Source organism: Arachis hypogaea, chromosome 4 (genome assembly GCF_003086295.3).
Source record: "Arachis hypogaea cultivar Tifrunner chromosome 4, arahy.Tifrunner.gnm2.J5K5, whole genome shotgun sequence".
Taxonomy (NCBI): Eukaryota; Viridiplantae; Streptophyta; class Magnoliopsida; order Fabales; family Fabaceae; genus Arachis; species Arachis hypogaea.
The window spans coordinates 61784616-61797060 of record NC_092039.1 but is presented as its reverse complement, the minus strand read 5'-3'; the positions used below and the strand labels follow the sequence as shown (position 1 = coordinate 61797060).

At 41.0% G+C, this 12445-nt stretch overlaps 1 non-coding gene across 1 annotated transcript; it reads left to right on the top strand.

Moving 5' to 3' along the window:
• Positions 1-3492: 3492 nt before the first annotated feature.
• Positions 3493-3600, top strand: LOC112798933 (small nucleolar RNA R71). The gene has a single exon (XR_003200528.1). It is a non-coding gene; the product is annotated as a small nucleolar RNA R71 (small nucleolar RNA).
• The last annotated feature ends 8845 nt before the right edge of the window (positions 3601-12445 follow it).

Genomic DNA, 12445 nt, shown 5'->3' with positions numbered 1-12445 from the left:
CCTCAATGTCTCTTCCTTGTCTTTTTTGCTCCTCTCTCATGATTCTTTGATCTTCTCTAATTTCATGGAGGATGATGGAGTGTTCTTGATGCTCCACCCTTAGTTGTCCCATGTTGGAACTCAATTCTCCTAGGGAGGTGTTTAGTTGCTCCCAATAGTTTTGTGGAGGAAAGTGCATCCCTTGAGGAATCTCAGGGATTTCATGATGAGTGGGATCTCTTGTGTGCTCCATCCTTTTCTTAGTGATGGGCTTGTCCTCATCAATGGGGGTGTCTCCCTCTATGTCAACTCCAACCGAATAACAGAGGTGACAAATGAGATGAGGAAAGGCTAACCTTGCCAAGGTAGAGGACTTGTCCGCCACCTTATAGAGTTCTTGGGCTATAACCTCATGAACCTCTATTTCTTCTCCAATCATGATGCTATGGATCATGATAGCCCGGTCTATGGTAACTTCGGACCGGTTGCTAGTGGGAATGATTGAGCGTTGAATAAACTCCAACCATCCTCTCGCCATGGGCTTGAGGTCATGCCTTCTTAATTGAACCGGCTTTCCTCTTGAATCTCTCTTTCATTGGGCGCCCTCTTCACATATGACTGTGAGGACTTGGTCCAACCTTTGATCAAAGTTGACCCTTCTAGTGTAAGGATGTTCATCTTCTTGCATCATAGGCAAGTTGAACGCCACCCTCACACTTTCCGGACTAAAATCCAAGTATTTCCCCCGAACCATAGTAAGATAATTCTTTGGATTCGGGTTCACACTTTGGTCATGGTTCTTGGTGATCCATGCATTGGCATAGAACTCTTGAACCATCAAGATTCCGATTTGTTGAATGGGGTTGGTAAGAACTTCCCAACCTCTTCTTCGGATCTCATGTCGGATCTCCGGATATTCACCCTTTTTGAGTGAAAAAGGGACCTCGGGGATCACCTTCTTCAAGGCCACAACTTCATAGAAATGGTCTTGATGCACCCTTGAGATGAATCTCTCCATCTCCCATGACTCGGAGGTGGAAGCTTTTGCCTTCCCTTTCCTCTTTCTAGAGGTTTCTCCGGCCTTGGATGCCATAAATGGTTATGGAAAAACAAAAAGCAATGCTTTTACCACACCAAACTTAAAATGTTTGCTCGTCCTCGAGCAAAAGAAGAAAGAAGAGAGTAGAAGAAGAAGAAATGAGGGGAAAGGGAATGGCTTTAATTTTCGGCCAAAGGGGAGAGAGATGGTGTTTAAGGTGTGTGAAAATGAAGGAGTGAAGGAGGGTTTATATAGGAGAGGGGGAGAGGGGTAGGTTGGGTTTTTGGGGAAGAGATGTTGAGGTGATTGGTGAAGAAGAGAGAGAGTGGTAGGGTAGGTGGGGATCCTGTGGGGTCCACAGATCCTGAGGTGTCAAGGAAAAGTCATCCCTGCACCAAATGGCATGCAAAATCACGTTTTGTGCCATTTCTGGCGTTAAACGCCGGGCTGGTGCCCATTTCTGGCATTTAACGCCAGCTTCTTGCCCCTTTCTAGCGTTTAACGCCAGTCTGGTGCCCCTTTCTGGCGTTAAATGCCCAGAATGGTGCCAGACTGGGCGTTAAACGCCCAACAGCTAACCTCACTGGCATTTAAACGCCAGTGGGTGCGTCCTCCAGGGTGTGCTGTTTTTCTTCCCATTTTTCATTCTGTTTTTGCTTTTTTTTATTAATTTTGTGACTTCTCATGATCATCAACCTACAAAAGACATAAAATAACAAAAGAAAATAGTTAATTATAAAACATTGGGTTGCCTCCCAACAAGCGCTTCTTTAATGTCATTAGCTTGACAGGGGACTCTCATGGAGCCTCACAGATATGCAGAGCCATGTTGGGACCTCCCAACACCAAACTTAGAGTTTGAATGTGGGGGTTCAACACCAAACTTAGAGTTTGGTTGTGGCCTCCCAACACCAAACTTAGAGTTTGACTGTGGGGGCTCTGTTTGGCTCTGTTTTGAGAGAAGCTCTTCATGCTTCCTCTCCATGATGACAGAGGGGTATCCTTGGGCCTTAAACACCAAGGATTCTTCATTCACTTGAATGATCAACTCTCCTCTATCAACATCAATCACAGCCTTTGCTGTGGCTAGGAAGGGTCTGCCAAGGATGATGGATTCATCCATGCACTTCCCAGTCTCTAGGACTATAAAATCAGTAGGGATGTAATGGTCTTCAACTTTAACCAAAACATCCTCTATAAGTCCATGGGCTTGTTTTCTTGAATTGTCTGCCATCTCTAGTGAGATTTTTGCAGCTTGTACCTCAGAGATTCCTAACTTCTCCATTACAGAGAGAGGCATGAGGTTTACACTTGACCCTAAGTCACACAAGGCCTTCTTGAAGGTCATGGTGCCTATGGTACAAGGTATTGAAAACTTCCCAGGATCCTGCCTCTTTTGAGGCAGTTTCTGCCTAGACAAGTTATCCAGTTCTTTGGTGAGCAAAGGGGGTTCATCCTCCCAAGTCTCATTTCCAAATAACTTGTCATTTAGCTTCATGATTGCTCCAAGATATTTAGCAACTTGCTCTTCAGTGACATACTCATCCTCTTCAGAGGAAGAATACTCATCAGAGCTCATGAATGGCAGAAGTAAGTCCAATGGAATCTCTATGGTCTCATTTTGAGCCTCAGATTCCCATGGTTCCTCATTGGGGAACTCATTGGAGGCCAGTGGACGTCCAGTGAGGCCTTCCTCAGTGGCGTTCACTGCCTCTTCTTCCTCCCAAAATTCGGCCATGTTGATGGCCTTGCACTCTCCTTTTGGATTTTCTTCTGTATTGCTCGGGAGAGTACTAGGAGGGAGTTCAGTAATTTTCTTGCTCAGCTGACCCACTTGTCCTTCCAAATTTCTGATGGAGGAGCTTGTTTCAGTCATGAAACTTTGAGTGGTTTTGATTAGATCAGAGACCATGGTTGCTAAGTCAGAAGTATTCTGCTTAGAGCTCTCTGTCTGTTGCTGAGAAGATGATGGAAAAGGCTTGCTATTGCTAAACCTGTTTCTTCCACCATTATTGTTATTGAAACCTTGTTGAGGTCTCTGTTGATCCTTCCATGAAAGATTGTAGGTGGTTCCATAGGGTTCTCCCATGTAATTCACCTCTTCCATTGAAGGGTTCTCAGGATCATAAGCTTCTTCCTCAGATGAAGCTTCCTTAGTACTGCTTGGTGCATTTTGCATTCCAGACAGACTTTGAGAAATCATATTGACTTGTTGAGTCAATATTTTGTTCTAAGCCAGTTATGGCATTCAGAGTGTCAATCTCAAGAACTCCTTTCTTCTGACTAGTCCCATTGTTCACAAGATTTCTTTCAGAAGTGTACATGAATTGGTTATTTGCAACCATTTCAATCAGTTCTTGAGCTTCTGCAGGCGTCTTCTTCAAATGAAGAGAGCCTCCAGCAGAGCTATCCAAAGACATCTTGGACAGTTCAGAGAGACCATCATAGAGAATACTTATGATGCTCCATTCAGAAAGCATGTCAGAGGGACATTTTCTGATTAATTGTTTGTATCTTTCCCAAGCTTCATAGAGGGATTCTCCTTCCTTCTGTCTGAAGGTTTGGACTTCCACTCTAAGCTTACTCAATTTTTGAGGTGGAAAGAACTTTGCCAAGAAGGCATTGACTAGCTTTTCCCAAGAGTCCAGGCTTTCTTTAGGCTTTCTTTAGTCTTGACAGTGTCACAGATTTGCAAGAATTCAGCTAAAAACTGATGAGGATCTTCCAATGGAAGTCCATGGAACTTGCAATTCTGTTGCATTAGAGAAACTAATTGAGGCTTAAGCTCAAAGTTGTTTGCTCCAATGGCAGGGATGGAGATGCTTCTCCCATAGAAATCGGGAGTAGGTGCAGTAAAGTCACCCAGCACCTTCCTTGCATTGTTGGCATTGTTGTTTTCGGCTGCCATGTGTTCTTCTTCTTTGAAGAATTCGGTCAGGTCCTCTAAAGAGAGTTGTGCTTTTGCTTCTCTTAGCTTTCTCTTTAAGGTCCTTTCAGGTTCAGGGTCTGCCTCAACAAGAATGCTTTTGTCTTTGCTCCTTCTCATAAGAAAGAGAAGGGAACAAGAAAATGTGGAATCCTCTATGTCCCAGTATAGAGATTCCTTGAAGTGTCAGAGGAAAAGAAGAGTAGAAGACAGTAGTAGAAAATTCGAACTTCTCAGAGAAGATGGAGTTCGAATTTTGCATTAAGGAATAGTGTTAGTCCAGAAATAGAAGGATGTGAGAAGGAGGGAAGTGATTTTCGAAAATTAAGTGAAAAATTTTGAAAACATTTTTGAAAAACATTACTTAATTTTCGAAAATGAAAATGGAAAAGGAATCAAGTGATTTTTGAAAAAGATTTTGAAATTAGAAATCAAAAAGATTTGATTGAAAACTATTTTGAAAAAGATGTGGTTAAGAAGATATGATTGGTTTTTAAAAAAAATGTGATTGAGAAGATATGATTTGAAAAACATTTTAAAAAGATTTGAAATGTTGAATCAAATCATTAATTGATAGCAAGTATCTTTGAAAATGGAAAGAAATTGATTTTGAAAAAGATTTGATTGAAAAATTGATTTTAAAAAGATTTGATTTTGAAAAGATTTTGAAAACCTGAAAAAAATTTGATTTGAAAACAAAATCTTCCCTTCTAGCCATCCTGGCGTTAAACGCCCAGAATGGTGCACATTCTGGCGTTTAACGCCCAAAATGCTACCCTTTTGGGCGTTAAACGCCCAACCAGGTACCCTGGCTGGCGTTTAAACGCCAGTCTGTCCTTCTTCACTGGGCATTTTGAACGCCCAGCTTTTTCTGTGCAATTCCTCTGCTGTATGTTCTGAATCTTCAATTCTCTGTATTATTGACTTGAGAAGACACAAATTAAAAATATTTTTGGATTTTTAATAATAAGGAAAAATCAAAATGCAACAAGAATCAAATAACAATGCATGCAAAACACCAAACTTAGCAGTTTGTATACTACTGACACTAATGAGAATGCATATGAGACACATAAACACTCAAGTCAAGAGAATTCAAAGATCAGAGCACGAAAATCATCAAGAATTACTTGAAGATCCTTAAGACACATGAATGAATGCATGCAATTGACACCAAACTTAAGATGAGACAATAGACTCAAACAAGAAATTTTTGAATTTTATGATTTTTCTGATTTTTTTGTGTTTTTTTCGAAAATTAAGTGGAAGAAGATATCAAAATTCTTAATGAGAATTCCAGGAATCAGTGCAATGCTAGTCTAAGACTCCGGTCCAGGAATTAGACATGGCTTCACAGCCAGCCAAGCTTTCAAAGAAAGCTTCGGTCCAAAACACTAGACATGGCCAAAGGCCAGCCAAGCCTTAGCAGATCACTGCTCCAAAAGCAAGATTGATAGAAATCAAAAAGCTCTTGTGATGATAAGTTGAAACCTTGGTCCAATGAGATTAGACATGGCTTCTCAGCCAGCCAGATTTCAACAAATCATCATGAAACTCTAGAATTCATCTTCAAGAATTTCGAAAAAAATAAATACCTAATCTAAGCAACAAGATGAACCGTCAGTTGTCCAAACTAGAACAATCCCTGGCAATAACGCCAAAAACTTGGTGTTGTTGCCGGATCTTGGCACTGATGTTACCAAAAGCTTGCTCAAAACTTGAACAATCCCCGGCAACGGCGCCAAAAACTTGGTGGCGCGAAATTGTGAACAATACTTTTTCACAACTCTCATAATCCCCGGACATGAACCCCAAAAAATTTGGTGTTCAATACCATGGCATTACACAACTTCGCACAACTAACCAGCAAGTGCACTGGGTCGTCCAAGTAATAAACCTTACGCGAGTAAGGGTCGATCCCACGGAGATTGTTAGTATTGAAGCAAGCTATGGTCATCTTGTAAATCTTAGTCAGGCAAACTCAAATGGTAATGGTGATGAACGAAAATAACAAAAAGGTAAAGATAGAGATACTTATGTAATTCATTGGTAGGAACTTCAGATAAGCGCATGAAGATGCCTTCCCTTCCGTCTCTCTGCTTTCCTACTGTCTTCATCCAATCCTTCTTATTCCTTTCCATGGCAAGCTTGTGTAGGGTTTCACCGTTGTCAATGGCTACCTCCCATCCTCTCAGTGAAAACGATTGCATATGCTCTGTCACAGCACGCGGAATTCAGCTGTCGGTTCTCGGTCAGGCCGGAATAGAATCCATCGATTCTTTTGCGTCTGTCACTAACGCCCCGCCTGCTAGGAGTTTGAAGCACGTCACAGCCATTCAGTCATTGAATCCTACTCAGAATACCACAGACAAGGTTAGACCTTCCGGATTCTCTTGAATGCCGCCATCAGTTCTTGCCTATACCACGAAGACTCTGATCTCACGGAATGGTTGGCTCGTTTGTCAGACGAGCACTCGGTTGTCAGGCGATCAACCATGCATCGTGCAATCAGGAATCCAAGAGATATTCACCCAGTCGAAGGTAGAACGGAGGTGGTTGTCAGTCACACGTTCATAGGTGAGAATGATGATGAGTGTCACGGATCATCACATTCATCAAGTTGAAGAACAAGTGATATCTTAGAACAAGAACAAGTGGAATTGAATGGAAGAACAATAGTAATTGCATTAATACTCGAGGTACAGCAGAGCTCCACACCTTAATCTATGGTGTGTAGAAACTCCACCGTTGAAAATACATAAGAACAAGGTCTAGGCATGGCCGAATGGCCAGCCTCCCAATGATCTAAGATAGCATAAAAATGTAGATAGCTACCCCGATGTCTCAATACAATAGTAAAAGGTCCTACTTATAGAAAGCTAGTAGCCTAGGGTGTACAGAGATGAGTAAAAGACATAAAAATCCACTTCCGGGCCCACTTGGTGTGTGCTTGGGCTGAGCATTGAAGCATTTTCGTGTAGAGACTCTTCTTGGAGTTAAACGCCAGCTTTTATGCCAGTTTGGGCGTTTAACTCCCATTTTGGTGCCAGTTCCGGCGTTTAACGCTGGGATTTCTGAGGGTGACTTTGTACGCCGGTTTGGGCCATCAAATCTTGGGCAAAGTATGGACTATCATATATTTCTGGAAAGCCCAGGATGTCTACTTTCCAACGCCGTTAAGAGCGCACCAATTGGGCTTCTGTAGCTCCAGAAAATCCACTTCGAGTGCAGGGAGGTCAGAATCCAACAGCATCTGCAGTCCTTTTCAGTCTCTGAATCAGATTTTTGCTCAGGTCCCTCAATTTCAGCCAGAAAATACCTGAAATCACAGAAAAACACACAAACTCATAGTAAAGCCCAGAAAAGTGAATTTTAACTAAAAACTAATAAAAATATACTAAAAACTAACTAGATCATACCAAAAGCATACTAAAAACAATGCCAAAAAGTGTATAAATTATCCGCTCATCAGCCATCATCATTAAGGTGGACCCGTTCCTTAATTTCCTTGTTCTTATTATTCTGTTTTTCAATTTCTATGCTTGATGTTCTATCTATGTTTGTGTCTTCACTACATGATCATTAGTATCTTAGTATCTATGCCTTAAAGCTATGAATGTCCTATGAATCCATCACCTTTCTTAAATGAAAAATGTTTTTATTACAAAAGAACAAGAAGTACATGATTTCGAATTCATCCTTGAAACTAGTTTAATTATTTTGATGTGGTGACAATACTTTTTGTTTTCTGAATGAATGCTTGAACAGTGCATATGTCTTTTGAATTTGTTGATTTAAGAATGTTAAAATTATTGGCTCTTGAAAGAATGATGGAAAACGAGAAATGTTATTGAGGATCTGAAAAATCATCAAATTGATTCTTGAAGCAAGAAAAAGCAGTGAATACAAAAAAAGCAAGCAGAAAAGCCAGTAGCCCTTTAAACCAAAAGGCAAGGGTAAAATAGAAAGGATCCAAGGCTTTGAGCATCAGTGGATAGGAGGGCCCACAGGAATAAAATCCTGGCCTAAGCGGCTGAACCAAGCTGTCCCTAACCATGTGCTTGTGGCGTGAAGGTGTCAAGTGAAAACTTGAGACTGAGCGGTTAAAGTCGTGATCCAGAGAAAAAAGAGTGTGCTTAAGAACCCTGGACACCTCTAATTGGGGACTCTAGCAAAGCTGAGTCACAATCTGAAAAGGTTCACCCAGTTATGTGTCTGTGGCATGTATGTATCCGGTGGTAATACTGGAAAATAGAGTGCTTTGGGCCACGGCCAAGACTCATAAAGTAGCTGTGTTCAAGAATCAACATACTTAACTAGGAGAATCAATAACACTATCTGAATTCTGAGTTCCTATGGATGCCAATCATTCTGAACCTCAAAGGATAAAGTGAGATGCCAAAACTGTTCGGAGGAAAAAAGCTGCTAGTCCCGCTCATCTAATTGGAGCTAAGTTTCATTGATATTTCGGAGTCTATAGCATATTCTCTTCTTTTATCCTATTTGATTTTCAGTTGCTTGGGGACAAGCAACAATTTTAGTTTGGTGTTATGATGAGCGGATAATTTATACGCTTTTTGGCATTGTTTTTAGTATGTTTTTAATATCTTTTAGTTAGTTTTTATTATATTTTTATTAGTTTTTATTTAAAAATTCACTTTTCTGGACGTTACAATGAGTTTGTGTGTTTTTCTATGATTTCAGGTATTTTCTGGCTGAAATTGAGGGACCTAAGCAAAAATCTGATTCAGAGGCTGAAAAAAGACTACAGATGCTGTTGGATTCTGACCTCCCTGCACTCGAAGTGGATTTTCTGGAGGTACAAAAGCCCAATTGGAGAGCTCTAAACTGCGTTGGAAAGTAGACATTCTGGGCTTTCCAGAAATATATAATAGTTCATACTTTGCCCAATAATTGATGGCCCAAACCGGTGTTCTAAATCAGCTTCAGAATTCCTGGCGTTTAACGCCGGAACTGGCATAAAAGTTGGAGTTAAACGCCCAAACTGGCACAAAAGCTGGCGTTTAACTCCAGGAAAAGTCTCTACACATGAAAGCTTCAATGCTCAGCCCAAGCACACACCAAGTGGACCCCGGAAGTGGATTTTTACGTCATTTACTCATTCTTGTAAACCCTAGGTCACTAGTTTACTATAAATAGGACTTTTTGCTATTGTATCTTCACCTCATGACACAATACACGTTTCATATTGTATCTTCTACATCATGAGTCTCTAAACCCCATGGTTGGGGGTGAGGAGCTCTGCTGTGTCTTGATGGATTAATGCAATTACTACTGTTTTTCATTCAATCACCCTTACTTCTATTCTAAGATACCACTTGTTCTTCAACCTGATGAATGTGATGATCCGTGACACTCATCATCATTCTCACCTATGAACGTGTGCCTGACAACCACCTCCGTTCTACCTTCGATTGAGTGTGTATCTCTTAGATTCCTTAATCAGAATCTTCGTGGTATAAGCTAGAATCATTTGGCGGCCATTCTTGAGAATCCGGAAGGTCTAAACCTTGTCTGTGGTATTCTGAGTAGGATTCAGGGATTGAATGACTGTGATGAGCTTCAAACTCGCGATTATGGGGCGTTAGTGACAGACGCAAAAGAATCACTGGATTCTATTCCGACATGATCAAGAACCAACAGATGAATAGCCGTGCTGTGACAGAGCGCGTTGAACATTTTCACTGAGAGTATGGGCGGTAGCCATTGACAACGGTGAAACCCAACATACAGCTTGCCATGTAAGGAGCATTGCGTGCATGAAGAAGAAGACAGTAGGAAAGTAGAGATTCAGAAGATATAGCATCTCCAAAACCTCAACCTGTTCTCCATTACTGCAAAACAAGTATTTATTTCATGTTCTTTTACTTTTTACACTTAAATCTGAGAATTATTGATATCCTGACTAAGAGTTACAAGATAACCATAGCTTGCTTCAAGCCGACAATCTCCGTGGGATCGATCCTTACTCACGTAAGGTATTACTTGGACGACCCAGTGCACTTGCTGGTTAGTTGTGCGGAATTGCAAAAGTGTGATTATGATTTCGTGCACCAACAGCAAAGAAGCAACCAAGAAGCCTATTGAAAGCAACAAAGAGCCAACAGAGAAAGAGGAAGCTAGCAACAATGATGTGACAGCAAGCAAGCATACTCCAGAAAAGCTCAAAGAGAAGGACAACCAGCCATACAATTGAAGGGGAGAAAAGGAAGAACTAGCCCAAGGACAGAAGCAAGTGGGGAAAACTTTCACACCTCTATTACCATACCACCAAAGATTCAACAAAGAACCAAATGATCAACACTTTCACAAGTTCCTTTAAGTTTTTAAGAAATTGGAGATAAATATTCCACTGGCTGAAGCATTAAAGTTGATGCCTCTATATGCCAAGTTCTTGAAGGAGCTTATCAACCAAAAAGAAGTTGGCATGAGAAGGAAATTATATTGCTCACTGAAGAATGCAGTGCATTAATCCGGAAAGGGCTTCCCCCTAAACTAGAAGACCCTGGAAGTTTTTTTTTGCCTTGTACCATTGGTAGTATGATCATCAACAGGGCAATGTGTAATTTAGGGGCGAGTATCAATCTAATGCCTTCTTCATTGGTGAAAAATCTGTGCATAGAGGAAGTGAAGCCAATACAAATGTCTCTAGAATTGGTGGACAAGTCAGTGATATGTCCCAGGGGTGTGATTGAAAACCTTCTAGTTAAGGTGGACAAATTCATATTCCATGCAGATTTTGTGGTTTTATACTCAGATGAAGATGGAGGTGATTCCATTATACTTGAAAGACCATTCTTGGCAACAGCAAGGGCCATTATAGATATGGAGCAAGGAGAGCTGACCTTCAGAATGCATGATGAAAGAATCACCTTGAATGTCTTTCTAGAAACACAACACATTGATAAAAAGAGAAACTGCATGGAGACTGATAAAGGAGACTTGCAATGGAAGAAAAAAACCAATAAGACAATCATTGATTACCTTTCAAAGCAAGAAACAAACAACACAGCAGGGCAAAAGGAGAATGAAACTGTGCAGAGCAATGAAGGAAAGAAGGAAGAAACTAAAGTGTTAGTTACTGAGAAGGAAAGTCCAAAGATGCAGTCCATTGTCAAAGGGGAAGGATCCACACACAGAAAGAAGAAAAGCAAGAAAAGGGGTAAAAAGGGGTGGAAGAACAAAATGATCCCAACTGAGGGATTTCAAAAAGGGGATAAAGTGCAGTTAATCTACTGGTGGACAAAATTGTGATCATCAATGTTGTACTCTTTATTGTTGTATGGAATAATTATAATGGCTCTTTGCTATGTGTGGACACAACTCCGTTCAACTAACCAGCAAGTGTACTAGGTCGTCCACAGAGATTGTTGGTATGAAGCAAGCTATGGTCATCTTGTAAATCTCATTCAGGCGGATAGTAATTGATTATGGATTTTCGAAAATTAATAAATAATAAACATAAAATAAAGATAAAGTTACTCATGTAATCCAATGATGGGGATTTCAGATAGGCGTATGGAGATGCTGTGCTCCTCCCGAATCTCTGCTTTCCTATTGCTTTTATCCAATTTTATCACTCCCTTCTATGGCAAGCTGTATGTAGGGCATCACTGTTGTCAATGGCTACGTCCCATCCTCTCAGTGAAAAAAGTCCAAATGCTCTGTCACAGCACAACTAATCATCTGTCGGTTCTCAATTAGGTTGGAGTAGAATCCCTTGATTCTTTTGCGTCTGTCACTAACGCCCAGCCTTCAGGAGTTTGAAGCTCGTCACAGTCATTCAAATCTGGAATCCTACTCGGAATACCACAGACAAGGTTAGACCTTCCGGATTCCCATGAATGCCGCCATCAATTCTAGCTTATACCACAAAGATTCTGATTAAGGAATCCAAGAGATATGCGCCCGGTCTAGGGTAGAACGGAAGTGGTTGTCAATCACGCGCGTTCACAGGTGAGAATGATAATGAGTGTCACGGATCATCGCATTCATCAAGTTGAAGTGCAACGAATATCTTAGAATAGGAATAATTCGAATTGGATAGAAAATAAAAGTAATTGCATTGAAGCTTGAGGTACAGCAGAGCTCCACACCCTTAATCTATGGTGTGTAGAAACTCCACCGTTGAAAATACATAAGTGAAAGGTTCAAGCATGGCCGAATGGCCAGCCCCCCAAAACGTGATCAATAGTCTCCTCAGATGAAGAATAAAATAAAACTGAGAACAAAGATGTCTAATACATAGTAAATTATCCTATTTATACTAGACTAGCTACTAGGGTTTACATGAGTAAGTAATTGATGCATAAATCCACTTCCGGGGCCCACTTGGTGTGTGTTTGGGCTGAGCTTGATCTATCCACGAGCTGAGGCTTCTTTTGGAGTTGAACTCCAAGTTTTAACGTGTTTTGGGCGTTCAACTCCGGGTCGTGACGTGTTTCTGGCGTTTTACTCCAGACAGCAACATGGAACTGGCG